The sequence below is a fragment of the Malania oleifera genome, chromosome 5 (assembly GCF_029873635.1).
Source record: "Malania oleifera isolate guangnan ecotype guangnan chromosome 5, ASM2987363v1, whole genome shotgun sequence".
Lineage (NCBI taxonomy): Eukaryota > Viridiplantae > Streptophyta > Magnoliopsida > Santalales > Ximeniaceae > Malania > Malania oleifera.
This window is the reverse complement of record NC_080421.1, coordinates 106,369,958-106,389,619: the sequence shown is the minus strand read 5'-3', so window position 1 is coordinate 106,389,619 and position 19,662 is coordinate 106,369,958.

Below are 19,662 nucleotides of genomic sequence, written 5' to 3'. Positions count from 1 at the left end.
CAGGGCATTTGGTGCATGAATGTGACATGCCGAGGAGCAATGTACCCCCACAGCAACCATATCGAGGAGGTGTTCAGGAGCCACGTGGTGGTTATTGTAGTAATCGGGAAAAAAATATATATAATAATAATAAAATAATAAAATAAAATTAATTAATTAAATTAACAAGTAAAATGAATAGTATGATAAGGAACAAATATATATATATATATATAAATATTAAAGCATGTATATATATATATATATATATATATGTTTGTGTGTGTGTGTGTGTGTGTGTGTGTATATATATATAAAGTATAAAAGCTTCTTCAAGAAGCTACACTTTAATAAATGTTTACTATTATATATATATATATAAAATAACACAAGCTTCTTTAAGAAGCTTTGAGTTCATTCTCTCTCTCTCTCTTCTCCCTCTCTCCTACGACTCTCTCTTTATTCGATTCCGGGCTAGTTTTACGCCGGATCGACAAACCGAAGCCACCACGACGCTCCTGGCGAAGTTCTCTACAAGTCTGCCGGAGTGGATCGTCAGGGAAACGAAGTTGGATTTCATCCCAAATCCAAGGTAAGGCTTTATATTCAATATTTGGATTTTTGGCAGTTGAAGAAAGTGATATACGCGTAAAAATACTGAACTTTAATACTGAAAATTTTCAGTTCCAAGGTGTTGATTGGGAACGTTGGGAATCATCCCTAAGTTGAGGTAAAACTTTTTAAGTCGAATTTGACTTAGTGGTAGTTATAGAAAATGTTGTACGTACGAAAATACTAAGCTTTAATTCTGCGAGTTTTCATTTTCAGGGTATTGAGTTGAGAACCTTGTGGGTACGAGGAAGATTTTCTTAGGGGCTTTTCAGGAATCAGGTAAGGGGATAAACTAAACTAGTTTTGTTTTGAGAAAATGTATGTATATATATATAGCATCTGGTTTCAGGAAAAATAAATATATTTATATATATGATTTATATTTGGAAAATACTGTTTAAATGATGATATGTTGAATACGTAGAAAATTTGTTTAGTGTGGCATGAGTATAAAAATATTGTGAAATACTGTTTTTTTTTTTAATGGGGACGATATGGATTTCTATGATGGAAAACCAGCGTACGGGCCGAGATATTTTTATATGTATATGTGATTTGCCGGCGTATGGGCCGTGCTATGTGGATGAGATTTGCCGGCGTATGGGCCGTGCTATGTGATTTGCCAGCATACGGGTTGTGCTATGTGATTTGCCGGCGTACGGGCAGTGCTATGTGGTTTGCCAGCGTACGGGCTGTCCTATGTGATTTTTCGGCGTACGGGCCGTGCTATGTTAAAATGTGTAATACCGGCGTACGGGCCGATGATTTTCATGATACATGTATATATGTGAAATGATATGATTGATGTGAAAATAAATGATATAAGATATTTATGTATCACGGTTTTAGTATATGTATATGATATCAGAACTTGGTTGGCTTGGTCTAGGCTAGCACTTGCACGGTACCGTTGCTATGTGTCCATGGTCCTCGTGATCATGATATCTGTGTTAACGCCGCTGTACGGAGTGGTGTGAGATTGGATGGTCGATGTGGTTATTTTCAAGAAGTGTGCTGTTATCGCCCCTGGTGTACGGACCAGTCTGGGTAGACCCATCGGACCTACAGACTACTGTTTGACTTGGCAGTGGTCGGCCAACCATTGTCAGGTCCCACCTTCGGGCCACACAACCCAGTCATGTGGGGGTAATACATGACAACAGCCAGCTAACCTACCAGGGTTGTTTTTATGTTATTATTATTATGATATGAGATGAGAAATGTTTATGAAAAGGTAGTATGTTCTGCCATGTTTTAATATGCATATGTTTTCCCAGATTTGATAAACAGTATTAAATATGTTATGTATGGTATATGTAGAACACAGAATACTCATGTTGCCACACACTGGTATTAGTTTATTTCCCTTACTACCCCAGTTTTGACCATTCCGTCAGGGGATGATGGGTTTATTATCTCCAGTGACGTCTCAAAGAAGGGTCTCAGGTGTGTTCTAATGCAGCATGGTAAGTTAATTGCTTATGCCTCTCGTCAACTCAAACATTACGAGAAGAATTACCTGACACATGATATGAAATTAGCAGCGGTAGTGTATGCACTGAAGATTTGGAGGCACTACCTGTATGGTGAAAGGTGTGAGATTTTTACCGATAGTAAAAGTATTAAGTAAATTTTCACCCAGAAGGAGTTGAATATGAGGCAGCGTAGGTGACTTGAACTAATAAAGGACTGCGACTGTGCCATTAGCTATCACCTAGGAAAAGCTAATGTGGTAGCTGATGCTCAGAGTCGGAAGTTAGTTGATGCATCAGCCTCAATAGTGGGAGTTCAACATCATATTCGTATGGACCTAGAAAGGTTGGGCTTGGAGGTAGTAGAAGGAAATCACTAGACGTTCATTGCTAGCTTGGTAGTACAGCCAACCTTACAATAAAAGATCAAAGTAGCTCAGACGACAAATGCAAAGCCGGTAGAGGTTATAATGGGAGCTTGGGATGGATTGAAGCCGGATTTCAACATCTCAGATGATGGGGTGTTGAGATTCCATACCAGGATTTGCGTACCAAATGACGTCGAGATTAAATGAGTCATTCTATAGGAGGCACATCGCTCACTCTACACTGTACATCTAGGAAGTATGAAGATGTACAGGGATTTACGAGAATCTTTTTGGTGGTCTAACATGAAAAGAGAGATCGTCTGTTTTGTATAGCAATGCTTGACGTGCCAGCAGGTGAAGGCCGAGCACCAAAAGCCGGCAGGACCTTTGCAACCACTTCTTATTTCTAAATGGAAGTGGGAGCACATCTCCATGGACTTTGTCACGGGGTTGTCGTTAGCACTTCATTGGCGTAATGCGATTTGGGTCGTGGTTGACAGATTGACAAAGACAACCCATTTCATCTCGATGAAAGGCAATTATTCCATGGATAAGCTGGCAGAGCTTTATGTACAAAAGATAGTCAGGTTGCATGGAGTGCCGGTGTCGATTGTCTTATATAGGGATCCACGGTTTACTTCCCGATTTTGGAAGAGTCTTCAAAAAGCATTGGGATCTCAGCTTATGTTCAGTACAAAATTTCACCCACAAACAGATGGTCAGTCTGAGAGGACCATCCAAATTTTAGAGGATATGTTAAGGGCGTGTGTATTGGATTTCGGTGGCAGTTGTGTAACGCCCCGAACCCTTAAACCCGGTCTAGTGCGTTAAACCTGATAAACCATAACAAATACGCAGCGAAAAACATGACTATGATCCTCAATTATATAACACCATAGTTTATTATTTCTATATATAATCCAAAATAACTATTCATCACCTGTAATCACATATGTACATGTCTCCATAACATAATCCACAAATACCAGTATTCACAACCATCCATATCTCAGAAAACTTAAAACGTAGAACATAAAATATAAATTTATATATCTCAAAATTAACATAAAAATGTACCCTTTTCTCTTTATATTTCCCAAAAATACTATAAAACCTCGAGCTTTCTAAGCTCGATATTGAGAAAATCCTGAAAAAGATAAATTCATATTCGGGCGAGACACATCTCAGTAAAGGAAGAAATAATATATTAAAACATCGTGTGACCAACATGAGTGTAATGACCTCAATTTCAATAATCAATGGAAAAGTTGACCCGAACCCGTGGGTAACAAGGACACTTGTCAATCACAGCGGAAACCTAAGCAACAATAAACATAAAATCTAAATCATCCATCCATAAAGCATAACACCAGAGTTTACTACAACATCATAAAACTGTATTTTTATACATCCTCATAAACATCAAAATAACTCTAGGGTCAAACACAAAATAATTCCGACCCTAGTACAAAATCTTACCCTCCTAATGGGGTAATATTATTGACTCAACGGCGGCCACGACCCGCCGATCACTCAAGGTATCTTGAAAAATTAATTAATGTTGGGTGTGAGACACATCTTAGTAAGGGAAAATAAACTAAATACAATTGTGTGGTAACATGAATATTTAAGGCAATTATACATATATAGTACATTTCATATATCTGTAGACATTTATCATAACATACTGGAATACTCATATACTTTCTTACTTGCTAATAAATCGTACCATACGTAAAACATCTGTTATAACTGATAATATTGAAAACATACCAAGGACGAATAGCTAGTTAATGTCATGTATTACCCCCTATGACGAGTTGTGCAGTCGAAGGTGGGACCCGACAATGGCTGACCGACCACTGCCGAGTCAAATATGTATGTAAGTACGATGGGCCCGCCACACCCTGGTCCGGACGGCCAGATGGACGTCTGCACTCTACTGAAAGCCACATCGACTATCCATCTCCCACCCCCTCGTGGGGTGTTTAGCACTAATTTGATCATAAACATATGATTTATAAGCTACAGTACCGTGCTCCTGAACTGAACTAAACTAACATCTGGGTTCTGATAACATATAATACATGATATTATAACATATTTCATAATTACGGCCTCGTGCCGAACATTTCATAATTACGGCCTCGTACTTAATATTTCATAAATACGGCCTTGTGCCGAACATCTCATAAATACGGTCTTGTGCCGAACATTTCATAAATATGGCCTCGTGCCGAACATTTCATAAATACGGCCTCGTGCCGAACATTTCATAAATACGGCCTCGTGCTGAATATTTCATAAATACGTCATTCTGAAAATAATTAATTTATCATGTATTTTGTTAACGTCATAATGTACTGTATACTTTTATAATTTCTCAAATCATACTTCATTCATATCGTTATTATATCATAATAATTTTTCACGTAAAATAATATTCATGCCACACATTTGCTGTATAAAACCATACATTGCATTCTAAAAATCATAATTTCTAGCATCTCATACATATATATACATTTCAACATAGTAGTGGTATTTTTCTCAAACGTACATTTCCTTCGTATTCTACAAACATAATACATGCATTCCAGAAAATAACTTTTCTCATAAATAATAATAATTTGTATAAAAATAACTGCTTTAGTTTATTCCCTTACCTGACTACTGAGAAAGCCTCTAAAATATCCTAGTCTAACCCTCGTAGGATTTCCTGATCAATACCCTGAAACTGAAAACTCCCAGTATTAAACTTCAGTATTCTCATGCGTACATCATTTCTTATAGCTATCGTAATATCAAATTTGGCTTAAAAAGCCTTACCTCAACTTAGGGATGATTTTCAACTTACTTTCACCAACGATCCACTCCGGCAGATTTGGAGAGAACTTCCCCAGGAGCGTCGTGGTGACTTCAAATCATCGAACCAGCGCAAATCCGGCCCAAAAATGAAGAGAGAAAGAGAGGGAGAACCGAAGGGGAGAGAGAGAGAGGAGAGTGTTAGCTTAGTTAAGAAGTTAAAATTTGGATTTTTCTATATTTATAGAACTAGATTCGTCAACGAGCCACGTCATTCGTTGACGAATCCTTTAATAATTTCGTCGATGAAATTTAGTCTTCATCAACGAAATTCAATTGTCTCAAAACCTCTCTCGGTATTTCTTCGTCGACGAGCTCTCTTAAACCCTCGTCGACGAATCCCCTGTATTCGTAGACAAAGCCCTGATGATTCCCCTCGGTTATTCATTCCAAAATGCAATGTCATCGACGAATGCGATCGACTTCCTCCTTCTGTTACTGTTTCCATTTCCCTTCCTCTTTATTATTTAAATTCCATTTTTATTCTGGTTATCACATTGAGTCTACATAACAACATAATATTTAACATTTGAAAATTGTTAATATAATTTCTGAAATCATTCTCTGATCTTAACCAAACACATGCAAAAGATTTAACCCACGAGATTACCCAAGGATAGGGGTGATTACCTGTCCATACAAGTAGCACCCCTCTGCTTTGATACTTAGGCAACCCGAAGGTCACAACTGAAGTATACCGGGGCACTCACCTTACTTAGTAAGCCCTTAAGTATTAGATTAATCTCGTACTCACACAGTTCAAACAAAGGTTTATCAGCGAAGACCCCAATGATAGGGAAATGTACCCGCCCATACAAGTAAGTTCCCTCTGCCTTAGTACGTTATGCAACTACGGCCACATCTGAAGTTACTAGCGCACTTGCCTTTCTTAGCAAGCCCTCAAGCAAAGAGTACGCCCTGCTCAATTGTAACATGTTCTACAAGCATAAATACTTCTAGTATCATAATACATTATTCTTTCTATCATTATTCAACCATTCACATATGTTCATGTTCATAACTTTAACATTTCATTTCATTTCACTTTAAGTGATTATTTCCCACTTTACATTGTTCACATTTCTCACTTCATTTTCGTTTCATTCATTTCCATTTTCATTTCATTTCATTTCATTACATACCCAGCCATCTTTTAGTTATTTTACCTAATATCTTTCAACTGTTTTACCAAGCATTTTTCAGTTGTTTTACCTAAAATCTTTCAGTTGTTTTACCCAGAATCTTTCAACTATTTACATGGTTGCATTAACACACACAAGCAGCATAGTTCATATCATATTTCATTTTCAATGCTTTATTTACTTAGCTTGCATCTCATACATTTAACATATATTTGCACAGAACTCACATCTACTCATGCCACACAATTTAGCAATAAAATTCATACATTGCCTGTAAAATAAGCCAACCAACACTTAACGTTTATATACTGAAAATACTTTTCATTTCTTACATAATTATCCTGAAAATATTTTCCACTTTCATTAGTTCATTTTCGCATATACGTATCTAATAAACAGCCGTAAACTTAGAAAAACATAATTTAAATGGTTGGCATTTTATACCCATACCGAGACATATACACGTATATATAACACAATTCATTTTTTCATTAAAATACATAAAAATTATGATTTAATATATATTTTTCCCCTTACCTGATTTCTTGAACTACGCCAATAGGGACTCAAAAAAATACCTGCGGTGCTCACCCGAACCCTGAATCAAAAATCCTAATTCCATCAAATTAACCCTAAATAAAATATTATTTTAATAATTTCTTGGCCCATAAATTCTAAATAAATAATTATACCCTTAAATATAGTCAATTTACCAAAATTTTCAAATCCCACTCTCGTTTTGGAGTGGGGCTTGAAAACCCCAATTAGAAATTTATTCACACCAAAATGACGACAATCGTGATTAAGACCACGTGATGGTGCTCGATCATCGATTTAATGGCATATTTAAGGAAAATTTGGGAAAGTGGGAAAAAATTATTTTTCCCTAAGAGTAGTTAGTACCTAAGCCGCTCCTACAACAAATTCGCTCCAATAGATATCGGTGGCTGAACTATGAACCTAACGGTACCTTCTGTTTTTTGATCGGCCGAATATTGGCCAAAGAAATAAGGAGAGAAAAAAGGAGGACGGAGGAGTGAGTGACGGAGACAGAGAGAGAAGGAGAGAATGAAAGAGGCTAAGAGAGACGACGCAGGAGAACTTCTCAAGAAGTTTTCTTTATATATATATATATTTAACTATATATTTAACTTACTTTAACTTAACTTAACTTATATCATATACTTATATATATATATATATATATATATATATATATATATATATATAATCACCATTTTACTTAACTTAATTAATTCAAGTTAATAATGTTTAACTAATTAATTACTAATAAATAATTTTAATTTAGTTTAATTCCTTTTTTTTTTACTATTCCCTTTATTTTTTATTTAATACATTAATTTAATATTGTTTAACTAATTAATTGATTAATAATTTTAATTAATTAATAAAATTTTTTATTATTAATAACTTTTTTTTCCAGGTTATTACAAGTTGGATTAAAAATCTACCATTGGTTGAGTTCGCCTATAACAATAGTTACTAGTCTAGCATCGGGGTAGTACTGTATGAGGCACTATATGGTCGGAGATGTTAATCTCCATTGTTCTAGGATGAGGTTGGTGAGCGACAAATTTTGGGACCAAAGTTGGTTCAGCGGGCTTCAGAGAAGGTAAAGCTCATCAGGGAACGGATTAAAGCAGCTTAAAGTTGGCAAAAGAGTTACGCAGATACACGCCGAAGGGAACTAGAATTCTTGGTAGGTGATGATACATTTATGAGGATTGATTCGATGAAAGGAGTTATGAGGTTTGGTAAGAAGGGCAAGCTAAGCCCTAAGTACATCGAACCGTTCGAGATTTGGGAGAAAGTTGGTTTGGTGGCGTACAAAATAGCAATACCTCCCGCCTTGTCTAGGATTCATGACGCGTTCCATGTGTCCATGCTTAGGAGGTATGTTCAAGATCCTTCGCATGTGATTAATTACGAGTCATTGGAGCTCGGAGACACGTTAGCATATGAGGAGATACAAGTTTAGATCCTAGATCACAAAGAGTAGAAGTTACGTACGAAGAAGATTCCTCTAGTAAAGGTACTGTGGCGTAATCACGCAGTAGAAAAAGCTTCATGGAATTAAAGTCAGAGATACATCAAAAGTATCCTCATCTTTTTAGAGACCCTCAAAGTTAGTTAGGTAAGCAAATCAATATGTAAACGGTTCTCATGTATGTATCGTAGCAAAGTAAGTTTGTTTATAGATTAGAATAGGTTTGGTCTCCGGGAGAGTTTTGCATGGATATTATAATCTCTTGAGATATTATGTGTAACCACAGTATTCCTCCGCCATAAGTGAGGGCAGGTAATAAATTTAGGATGAGGTTGCTATGTGGGTGGCCGCCGGCTCTGCCTAAAGCCATAGTAGTGATAGTTCAGATGATATGTTAGAAACCAGTAGCAAATTTTGAGGATGAAATTTTATAAGGAGGGGAGATTGTAGAGATCCGAACTCAGGAATTAAATAAGAATAGATAGGAAAATTTCAACATAGAACAGCAGGCTTCGTAGACGAAGCCAATGTTCTCATCGACGAAAGCCCTTCTGTGGTTCGTCACCGAAATTCAGTGCCTCATCGACAAAAAAATCCAAACATCTTAAAATATCAAGTTTAGGGTTCGTCGACAAACAACCTTCTACGGTTCATCAACGAAGCCATTTCGTCAACGAATTTGACCAGGTCAAGGGGCAATGAATAGGATTTTTGTTTGCTTCTTCATTAAGAAATCTAAATCTCTCTCTCTCTCTCTCTCTCTCTCTAGAACCCACGCCAACACTCTCTCTCTCTCTTCGATCGTTTGTCGTTCGTCGCCCATTTTGACGATTAGAAGATACCATAAGGATCACGGGACAAATCTCTACTAGTCTAGCAGAGTAAATTCTAGAACTCGAGAAAAAGTTTGAGTTCGGTTTTCGAGCGTCTCGGGTCGTTTCTAGGAATCAAGTAAGGAGATTATATTATGTCAACTACATTTAAGAGTTTTAACCGAATGGAATGTTAAAATGATTTTTATATATTTAGTTGCAGCTTTTCTAAGGTTTCCGGGCCTAGGGTTCGGTTAACCGACTTTATTTTCGAAACCAACCGTTTAAATTTAAGTATGATATTTTTAAAGTGTAGTATTGGTATTTATGAACGTTTTCACCATTGGGAAAACGTTATTTCAAACCATAAGCTTATTTTGAAATTAACCAAAGATGGTGGGCTTGATTTTCTTCCCATATTTAGCTATATATCTATATTTGATAAAGTAACAACCTGGAAATGTTCAAACCCCAGTTTTAGTAGTAGAAATTACTTTATCAAGCAGATAATATATTTATAAATTAACTGATGAAAAATATTGTGTGGCCTGAGTATAGTTTTTAATTGGCATTAAATGAGTAGGTTTTGTGAAATATTGAAATGTAACGGCTATATGCCAAGATACGAGATATGAGATATGAGATATTATAATACTATGATATGTTGGTTTTTACTGAGTCCTCATCCAACAGATATGTAGCAGAGATATGTACAATTTTATGAAATGAATTATAATTATGGTTTTATACAATGTAAATTGCCATATATGATAGTAGAGCCCTGTTATTATGTTCTCATGTTGAAGCTCGGTACCATAGCTAAATGTATGTAGAGGTGCAATCCACACAACAAGAGTGTGGATGGGAAAGGCGATTGTTGACCTGGGTAAAGTACTCTCCAAAGGTTTTATAGGGCTCCATTCGATGTAGTAATTTCGAATGACTAAGCCTTCGGGTACAGATTGAGTAGGCACCATCATACTAATTTATATTTGACTTAGCATTAGTCGGCCGACTATTTGCTAGGTCCAGCCTTCAGACCGCACAACCCGTCATGGGGGAAGCATGTCGCATGTGTATGTGATGGCGTGACGACGCTAGTCCTATAGACCAGGCTGTATCTTCTAGGCATATATGGACACATTTACTATAGAAAATGCTATATTGAGTCAGCAGTATGTTATTATGAAAGCATGTATTTTCAGATATACATTTGAGGACAAATTTAAATGTCAGTTAAATGATTAATGTTAGCAGTATTATGTAAACACAACATCTCACATTAGCCATACACTCATGATAATGTATTCCATCTTACTCAGAGGTGTCTCACCCTAGTATACAAATGTGTTTCAGGTCCTCCGAGGGATCGAGCCTAGCGTTCTTCTATGTTGAGTTAGATAGCAGGTAGTCCTTGTCAGAGCTAGTGAGATGTTAGTCATTGTTTGTCTTTTGGGAATTGTAGTAACATATTATGTTTTAATTATGCACGCATGTATATAAGAAATGATTAGAAACTCTGGTAAGTATTAGATGATGTTCTATTTCCGCTATGTATGTTTATACAAATTAGTATGAAACACTCATTTTTCCCTTGTTTGGGCTGGTTGTAAATAGAAAGTATCGGAAGGTATGTATGTTATGTGTGCTTTGTAACACTCCGGGGCCACCTAGAGGGTCGGGGCATTACAACCTACATGTATAAAGGAAACTTAGAACTTTGGTAATGTATGTTTGGAGAATGTTTCACTATTTTCACTACATTTATTATGCTGATTATGGTATTAGGTACACAAATGTCACTAAAGTAGCACCCTGGACCCACGTGGCTGGTCGGGGTGTTACAAGAAATAAAAGAAAAGGAAAGAATTTAGAAGGTAGGGCCAAAAACCATCGACAGTTTCAAAGAGTATAAGAAAAATCGTCACCGGTTTTGGGTCAAAGGGGTGAGTCAACCACAAAACCATCAATGATTTTGTGGATACAGAAAAAATCGTCGACGGTTTTCTCCTGGCCTACTCACCTATAAATAGAAGTGAGCTCATTTATTTTAAGAAATTCCAAAATCATCTCTTTTGAGCTTTGCTAGGGTTTTGGGTTTTCTTCGTCAAAAGACTCCTACGGGTGCCCTTGTGCTTCCGGATCACTTTCTCTCCTCTCGGCTCATAGGATCTCATGTTTTTACCGGTTTGAAAAGCTAGGGTTTCAGGTTTTTTTGTCCGTTTTGGTTTCTTTTTCAGAAATAGGAAAAGGGATTAAGTTAAGTAAGTTTTTTTAACGAAATTGAACCATTTGAAATGTTTTGGTGTAAGTACATTTATCTTTTCAGTTGATGCTTCGAAAATTGACCGTTCAAAATAAACCTTTTTCAAACCTAGGATATATGTTATGCTTTTTGAGGAAAAATGAACGATGGGAGGTTTGGTTTTATTTTCTAAACTGAATATACTATGTTTTCTTAGTTGCCTACAGGCTATGTTCAAATATTGAAACTTGTGTGGCAGGTGGATGATATGTTGGTACTATTTTATAGCCGAAAATGGGAATGTTTGTGAAATACTTGAACTATTTATGAAAATACAGGAATTTGATATGACGGCTGCAAGGGCCGGGATTTGATATAGCGGCTGTAAGCTGAGATTTATATGATGACCACGAGGGCCAGGATTGTAATGACCCGGAGAAATTGTGGTATTTTAAATAATGATAAAGAGGGGGAAAATAGAAGTTGGAAGGGAAAAGAAAAAGGAAAGTTACAATTGGGCTCGTTGACGAGGACGTGTCTCATTGACGAGAAAATACCGAGAGAGGGTTTTTGGGTGATTTTGAATTTCGTCGATGAATTGTCTTCAGGCCTTGTCGACGAGGTGACGTGGCTCGTCGACGAAAGCCAGTGTACAAGTAGGGGTAAAATTCATTTTTAGCCGAAAACCTACACAAATTACTTCCCTCTCTCTCCTCTATGCCCCTCCACCTTTCTCTCTAGGATCTCGGGCCGATTTTCTGGCGATTCGACGATTTGAAGCCACCACGACGCCCCTGGGAAAGTTCTCTACAAGTCTGCCAGAGTGGATCGTCGGTGGGACTGAGTTGGAAACCATCCCAAATTCAGGGTAAGGCTTTCTACTCAGTATTTGGCTATTTGACAGTTGTAGAAAGCATAGTACGTGTAGAAATACTGAACTTTAGTTATAGGGAATATCATTTTTAGGGTATTGAACCGAGAATCCTGCGAGTGTGGGGCTGTCTGTTTTAGGGGGGTTTTTCAGAACTTAGGTAAGGGGATCAACTAAACTAGTTATTTTTATGAAAATGTATGTATGATATTATAACATCTGATTTCAGGGAAATAAATATACTTATATATGTTTTATATTTGGGAAATACTGCTGAAAATGATGGTATTTTAAATATATGAAAACCCTATTTCGTGTGGCATGAGTAGAAATTATAATGAAATACTTTTTTCTGAAAATATGATAAAGATATGGATTTATATAATATGAAAAGTCAGCGTACGGGCTGAGATTTTTATATGTTTTGCCGATGTACGGACCGTGCTATGTATATGATTTGCTAGCGTATGAGCTAAGCTATGGATATGTTCACCGGCGTACGGGCCGAGCTATGGATATGATCTATGGCCGTACGGGCCGAGGTATGGTAAAATGTGAAATACTGGCGTACGGGCCGATGATTTTCATGATATACGTATATATGCAAAATGATATGATTGATTTGATAATTAATGGTATGAAATATCCATGTATCACAGTTTCAGTATATGATATATGTTATCAGAACCTGATTGGCTTGGTCTAGGCTAGCACTTGCACAGTACTGATGCAATGTGTTCATAATTTATCATGATATTTGTATTAATGCCGCTGTACAGAGTGATGTGAGATTGTATGGTCGATGTGCTTTTAAGAAGTGTAAGCGCCCCTAGTGTACGGACTAGGTCTGGCAGACCCATCGGACTTATAGACTGTACTCTTGACTTTGTAGTGGTCGGCCAACCATTGTCAGGTCCCACCTTTGGGCCACACAACCCAGTCATGTGGGGGTAATACATGACAACAGTCAACTAACCTACCAGGGTTGTTTTCATATTATTATTATTATTATTATTATTATTATTATTATTATTATTATTAAAAATGCAGTATGTTTTGCCATGCTATGACGATATATATGTTTTCCCAGATATGACATAACAATTTACTAAATATGTTTCTGTATGGTATATGTATAACACAGAATACTTATGTTGTCACATACTAGTATTAGTTTATTTCCCTTATTGAGAGGTGTCTCACCCCAAAGTTTCATAAACATTTTAAGAGCCTCGGATAGAAGAGCGGATAAAGCTCCGCCACGGTAGTGTTAGCTGACCTGCCTTGTCTAAAGGGTAAGTCGTTTGCTAGGGTCTCATGGATTTTTGGATATTAACCCTAGGGCTGGTTTTTTGTTGTTTTGGGATGTGTATTTTGGATATAGTAAACTCTGGTATTGTATTAAATGATATCAAAATATGTGCATGGCTTTATGATTTCCAGCTGCCTAGGCTCCCGTTTGTGTTTTTGTTATATCCCTAGTACCCACGGGTCTAGGTGAATTATGATCTGCAGAGTTTTGTGATACTGGATTTATTATATTATGGAAAAAAAAATCTATGAAAATTTAGCAGGTCATCACAAGGATTATGTTTAGCGACTGTGAGTCGAGATTTATGTGACGGTCGCGAGGGTCGGGATTATGTTTTAACGAGAGTTATTAAATGATAGGTTTTCTGTGAAATGAATTTGAAATAAAATTTTTATTACTTAAATTGCAAGATATGCTCTATGAACCCCGAGGACCAATATGTTATGAGTACAGTACCGTTGCTAAAGATTTAGTATGTGGCCATGTGCACCCACACTATTCTAGATAGCAGTGTAGGGTGGTTTCAGCCGACCAGCCTCAGTAGAGGGTGTACCTTCCTTGGAAGCCTAGACTTTCAGTATGCGGTTGGGCAATCAGATTTCCGCAAGCAAGTTGCGGATGCCTACGCAATCATAGTAGATGCAGACGTATGTTTTTGACTTCATCTGAGTTGATATCCCCTAGGGCTAAGTCCAGCCTTCGGGCTGCACAACCCATGCCATGGGAGAAGTAAATGGCGCTAGTCACAAAGATTGTCTTTTATGCATATCTGTAGATTTATGTAAATGATGTTATTTTATTTACTGAATTGTTTATAAAAGGGAAATGAGGCAAACATTTTCAGCTGTATAAAGTTAGTACGATGTAAAGAAACTATTTTCGGTTAAATGAAGAACGAATGTTTTCTGTAAACACCAAATGCATGCTGACCACACACTGATATTAACTTAATCTTTCTTTATTGAGAAGTGTCTCATCCCAATATACAAATTATCTTTTCAGGACCACTCGAGGTCGGGTTTAGCGTACTCTGGGGTAGGTCGATAGCCAGATAGATTTTTTTGAGTGTCAGTAAGAACTCTACTGTATGTAAGCTGGGTTTGAAGCCTTGAGTATGTATTATGGTTGTATAGACAAAGATGGGTTTGGTTTTGTATTATGGGTTATAGTATGGATATTTGGAAACCTACATGTATAAAGGAAACTTAGAACTTTGGTAATGTATGTTTGGAGAATGTTTCATTATTTATTTTGCATTTATTATAGTGATTATGGTATCAGGTACACAAACGTCACTAAAGTAGCACCCCGGGCCCACGTGGCGAGTCGAGGCGTCAGATACCATAATACATAAGGGTACCCTAAGAGGGTACCGAGTACACAATTATCATCATATTCGCAAACCTAACATCGGAAGTCATTTATAAATACATAACATAGCGAATACACATACCAGAGTACTAATTCATTCATATATACATGTCTAACATATTCCCAAAAAGAAACACAAAATACTCTAGTGAAATCCTCCATCCCTGACTTAGAACTCTCACTTTGTCTACTTAGGGTATCAGCTCCCCTGTATCTCGAAGCTCTATCATGAGGTCTATCTCACTTTCCTGAAATATTTAAATGATTAGGTGAGATATATCTTAGTATGACGGAATAAATTATCTACAGTGTGTGACAGTATAAGTTTCATTATATCATAACATATATTCATTTCAGTGATAATATCTTCTGAGAAAAATATACCATTTCTACTCATAATCATATATAAATATAAAATACAAGCTTTCATAAGCTTTTACTTTCATTTTCAACACCATGCACCCGCAACCCATATATACCAGCGAAGTTCCCGAGAATAGGGGAGATTACATGCCCATACATGTAGCTCCCGTAGCTCCCCTCTACTCTAATATCGTTTGTATCCTTACCCGATTAACTCGGGTTCGACTACAATTGATACTCATCAGGGCACTCACCTTACTCAGTAAGCCCTCAGGCAGTGTGTTTTACTTCGCTTTAATAATTTATGATATTAACTCAAGCTATTCCATTTTCCCATTTTCATTCTCATTTCCATTTTCATTTCCATTTCCATTTCCATTTCACATCTAGCTTATGAGTGTCCTCGATTACATCTGCGTCTGTAACTCATGGCTGCCCTGAGGATATTTTTCACACCAAGCTTCACCCCATGGTCGAGGTCACTCTCCATACTCCACGCCATGCTTCCCCCCATGGTTAGGGTTGCGCGGCTCGAAGGCTGGACCTAACCACGGTTGGCCTACCCGATTAGATCAAAATAAACATACCATATACTCATCTGTAGTACGAATGACCTGCCATATACCCTGATCCAGACTCAGGGGGCAAAACTACCCATCACACTGGCTCATTCAAACTGTCATGCCACATGCTCCACGAGCCCATATGGCTGCACTTAATTGCCACTAGCAACGGTACCGTACTCATTTCAATAACACAACCATCCATTAGGGTTCTCATTTCACAATTCACTATTTCATAATATTTCACATACCATATGATAGAGCTCCGTGTTAGTAGGAAGCTGAGACCCTGATATACAGGGTGAGTTTTTGGACTAGGGAGGTGTGATTCCCTTAGGGTTGTATTGTTTTTGGGTATGGGATAGAAATGTATGTGTATGGATATTGATACTCTAGGTATTGTATTATAGACGGTATGTATATTATGTCTTCTGCTGTTAAGTTAATATAAATAAAATGTCTGTTTACCCGGTACCCAATGCAGGTCGAGTCATGTGGGTGGTATAAGAGTTGTTGACGTGGCCGATGTGATGTTTGGTGTGCATGATTTAATTATTATTGTTTAAAAAAATGGTATGAAAATTGGGGCATCACAGGATCTTGTTAGAAAAACCCCCTTCAGAGCTAGTACAGCTGAGGTCTAAAAATACCTCATTACCCTTTTTATAATAGGTATAGTTACAAGTCTGAAGGTGGGACAATGAAAGTGTGTGAAGGCGTCATGATGGTGATGAAGGGATAGAGGATAGCAGAGAATCTCTATACACTGTAGGGTAATATAGTTGTAGGTGGAGTTGCAGCTAAAAGTTTTGAGTCAAATAATATCGTTTTGTGTAACACAACCACACACAAAACGAAGGGTATTCTTAACTACATTGTTTTGGATGTTTGGGGACTAGTGAGGGTAACATCACGGGTTGGGCATGGGTACTTCATGAGGTTATCATGAAAGGTCTGGGGGTATCTCATGTGGCACAAATTTGAGATGTTTGCCAGTTATAATTTGTGGCTTAGGTGGAGTACCATACTGGGAGAGATTTCCAAGGTCAGATATTGGAGCTGAGTAGGGTTATGTTCAAGGAGTTTAATAAGCAGGGCATGGTGTATGTAGGACTTGTAAGGAACTTCTTAGTAAAGTTCGCGAGTATGACAGGTTTCTCGTTTAATCGATCGCCAAAGGTGTCACTAGATTGGAGAGTTACATGAGAGGCTTGGGTACGTTATGTGGTAGACTTCTATAGTTTAAAAGAGTTTAGAGGTCCAGCCATGCACATTTCTAGTTAGGTGAGATCTAAGCTTGGTGTGATGTCCGGATGATACATCTTTCTGGGGTATAAGAAAGATAGGCTCAAGTTGGGTGATCCAATGGCAAACAAGGTGGCGATTGGTGGAGACATGGTTTTAGGTGTTAAAGCATTGGTGCAACATACTCAGGAAGATGAAGAGAAACGGGTGCCAGAAAGCAGTAGCAACAAGCATGTTGTGTAGACGAAGTTGGAGACTCAAGCCAGAAGTGCAAGGAGTTCTAACTTAGGAGACATGCAGTATCACAGTATAAACTGAAACAGAAAGGAGATTGTGATGCAGGTGGAGTTACAAACTCAACGCAAAGAAGACATTGGTCATAATACAGGAAGTTCAAGCTCGGGAGACCAGCATGATCACAATGGAGATGAACTATCAGGCCACCGCCCAGGTATAAATTTTATGATCTAATGTCATATGCATCTACCAAGAAGCATCCTACTACTTTTCAAGAGGTAGTGTGTAACGACCCGAATAATAATGAGATTTAAATAATAAAAGGAAGGGAAATGGAAACCGAAAATAGAAGGAGGCATTCGCGTTTGTTGACGACATTGCATTTTGGAAGAAAAACAAAAAGGGGATCATCATGGCTTCGTCGACGAATCCCCTATATTTGTCGACGAAGGCTTAAGAAAATTCGTCGACGAAGACTGAATTTCGTCGACGAAGAAATACCGAGAGAGGTTATGGTGCCAACTGAATTTCTACGACGAAGACTGAATTTCATCAACGAAATTAGTGAGAATTCTTCGACGAAGGATGCGGTTCGTCGACGAAATTCCCTGTCTATATATATGAAAAATCCAATTTTTAACTTCATTTTTAAGCTTCCTTTCTACTCTCTTTCTCTCATCATTTTTGGTCTAGTTTTACGCTGGATCGACGATCTGAAGTCACCATGATGCTCCTGGGGAAGTTCTCTCCAAATCTGCTGGAGCGGATCATTGGTAAAAGTTAGTTGGAAATCATCCCTGAGTTGAGGTAAAACTTTTTAAGCCAAATTTGGTCTTGTGATAGTTATAGGAAATGATGTACGCATGAAAATACTGAGGTTTAATACTAGGAATTTTTCAGTTTCAGGGTATTGAGTAGGAAATCCTACGGGGGTTAGGTTAGGATATTTTAGGGGCTTTCTTAGTAGGCAGGTAACGGAACTAAAACAGTTATTTTCTATGCAAAATATTATTGATTATGAGTAAATTTAATTTCCAAAAAGCATATGTTATATTTATTTATTACGAATGAAATGTACGATTGGGAAAATACTACTATGATGATTAAAATGTATATGTATGTATGAGATGCCAGAAAATCACGATTTTAGAAGATGAAGTATGACTTTTAACAGTACATGTGTGACATGAATATTATTTTATGTGAAATGTAATATGATAAGAACGATTTTACGAGCAAAGCATGTTTTTCAGGTAATTATGAAAAGATGAGTTATGTTGTGATGATTTTGACGAATATATGATAAATGATTTAGTTTCAGAATGTATGTACTTAAATGATACTGGCGCGAGACCATATTTATGTTTTTGGCGCAAGGCCATATTTATGTTTTGGCGCGAGGCCATATTTATGATTTCAGCGCGAGGCCGTATTTATGAAAATGATTGGCACGAGGCCGCTATTACATATATTATATGTTATCAGAACCCGGATGTTAGTTTAGTTCATTTTCAGGAGCTCGGTACTGTAGTTATATGTAGATCAGATATCTACGTCAGATTAGTGCTAACCATCCCACGAGGGGATGGGAGATAGATAGCCGATGTGGCTTTCAGTAGAGTGTGGACGTCCACCTAGCAGTCCGGACCAGGGTGTGGCGGGCCCATCGTACTTACAGACATATTTGACTCGGCAATGGTCGGCCAGCCATTGTCGGGTCGTGCCTTCGGGCTACACAACTTGTCAAGGGAGGTAATACATGACACTGGCTAGCTATTCATCCTAGGTATATTTTCAGTATTATTAGTATAACAGATGTTTACATGCGATACGATTTACCAGCTATTATGAAATCCTATGATTATTCAGTATGTTAAGTTAAATGTCTACAGATATATGAAATGCACTATATATGTATAATTATATTAAATATTCACGTTGCCACACAGCTGTATTTAGTTTATTTTTCCTTACTAAGAAGTGTCTCACCCCCAAACTTAATTAATTTTTTAGGAGTCACTGAGAGACCGGCGGGTCAAGGCCGCCGTTGAGTTAGTGAGATTATCCTGTGAGGAGGGTAAGATTTTGTAATAGGATCAAAGTATTTTGTGTTTGTTCCTAGAGATATTTTGATGTATATGAGAATGTATAGAAGTACAGTTTTATAATGTTATAGAAAGCTTTGGTATTATGCTTT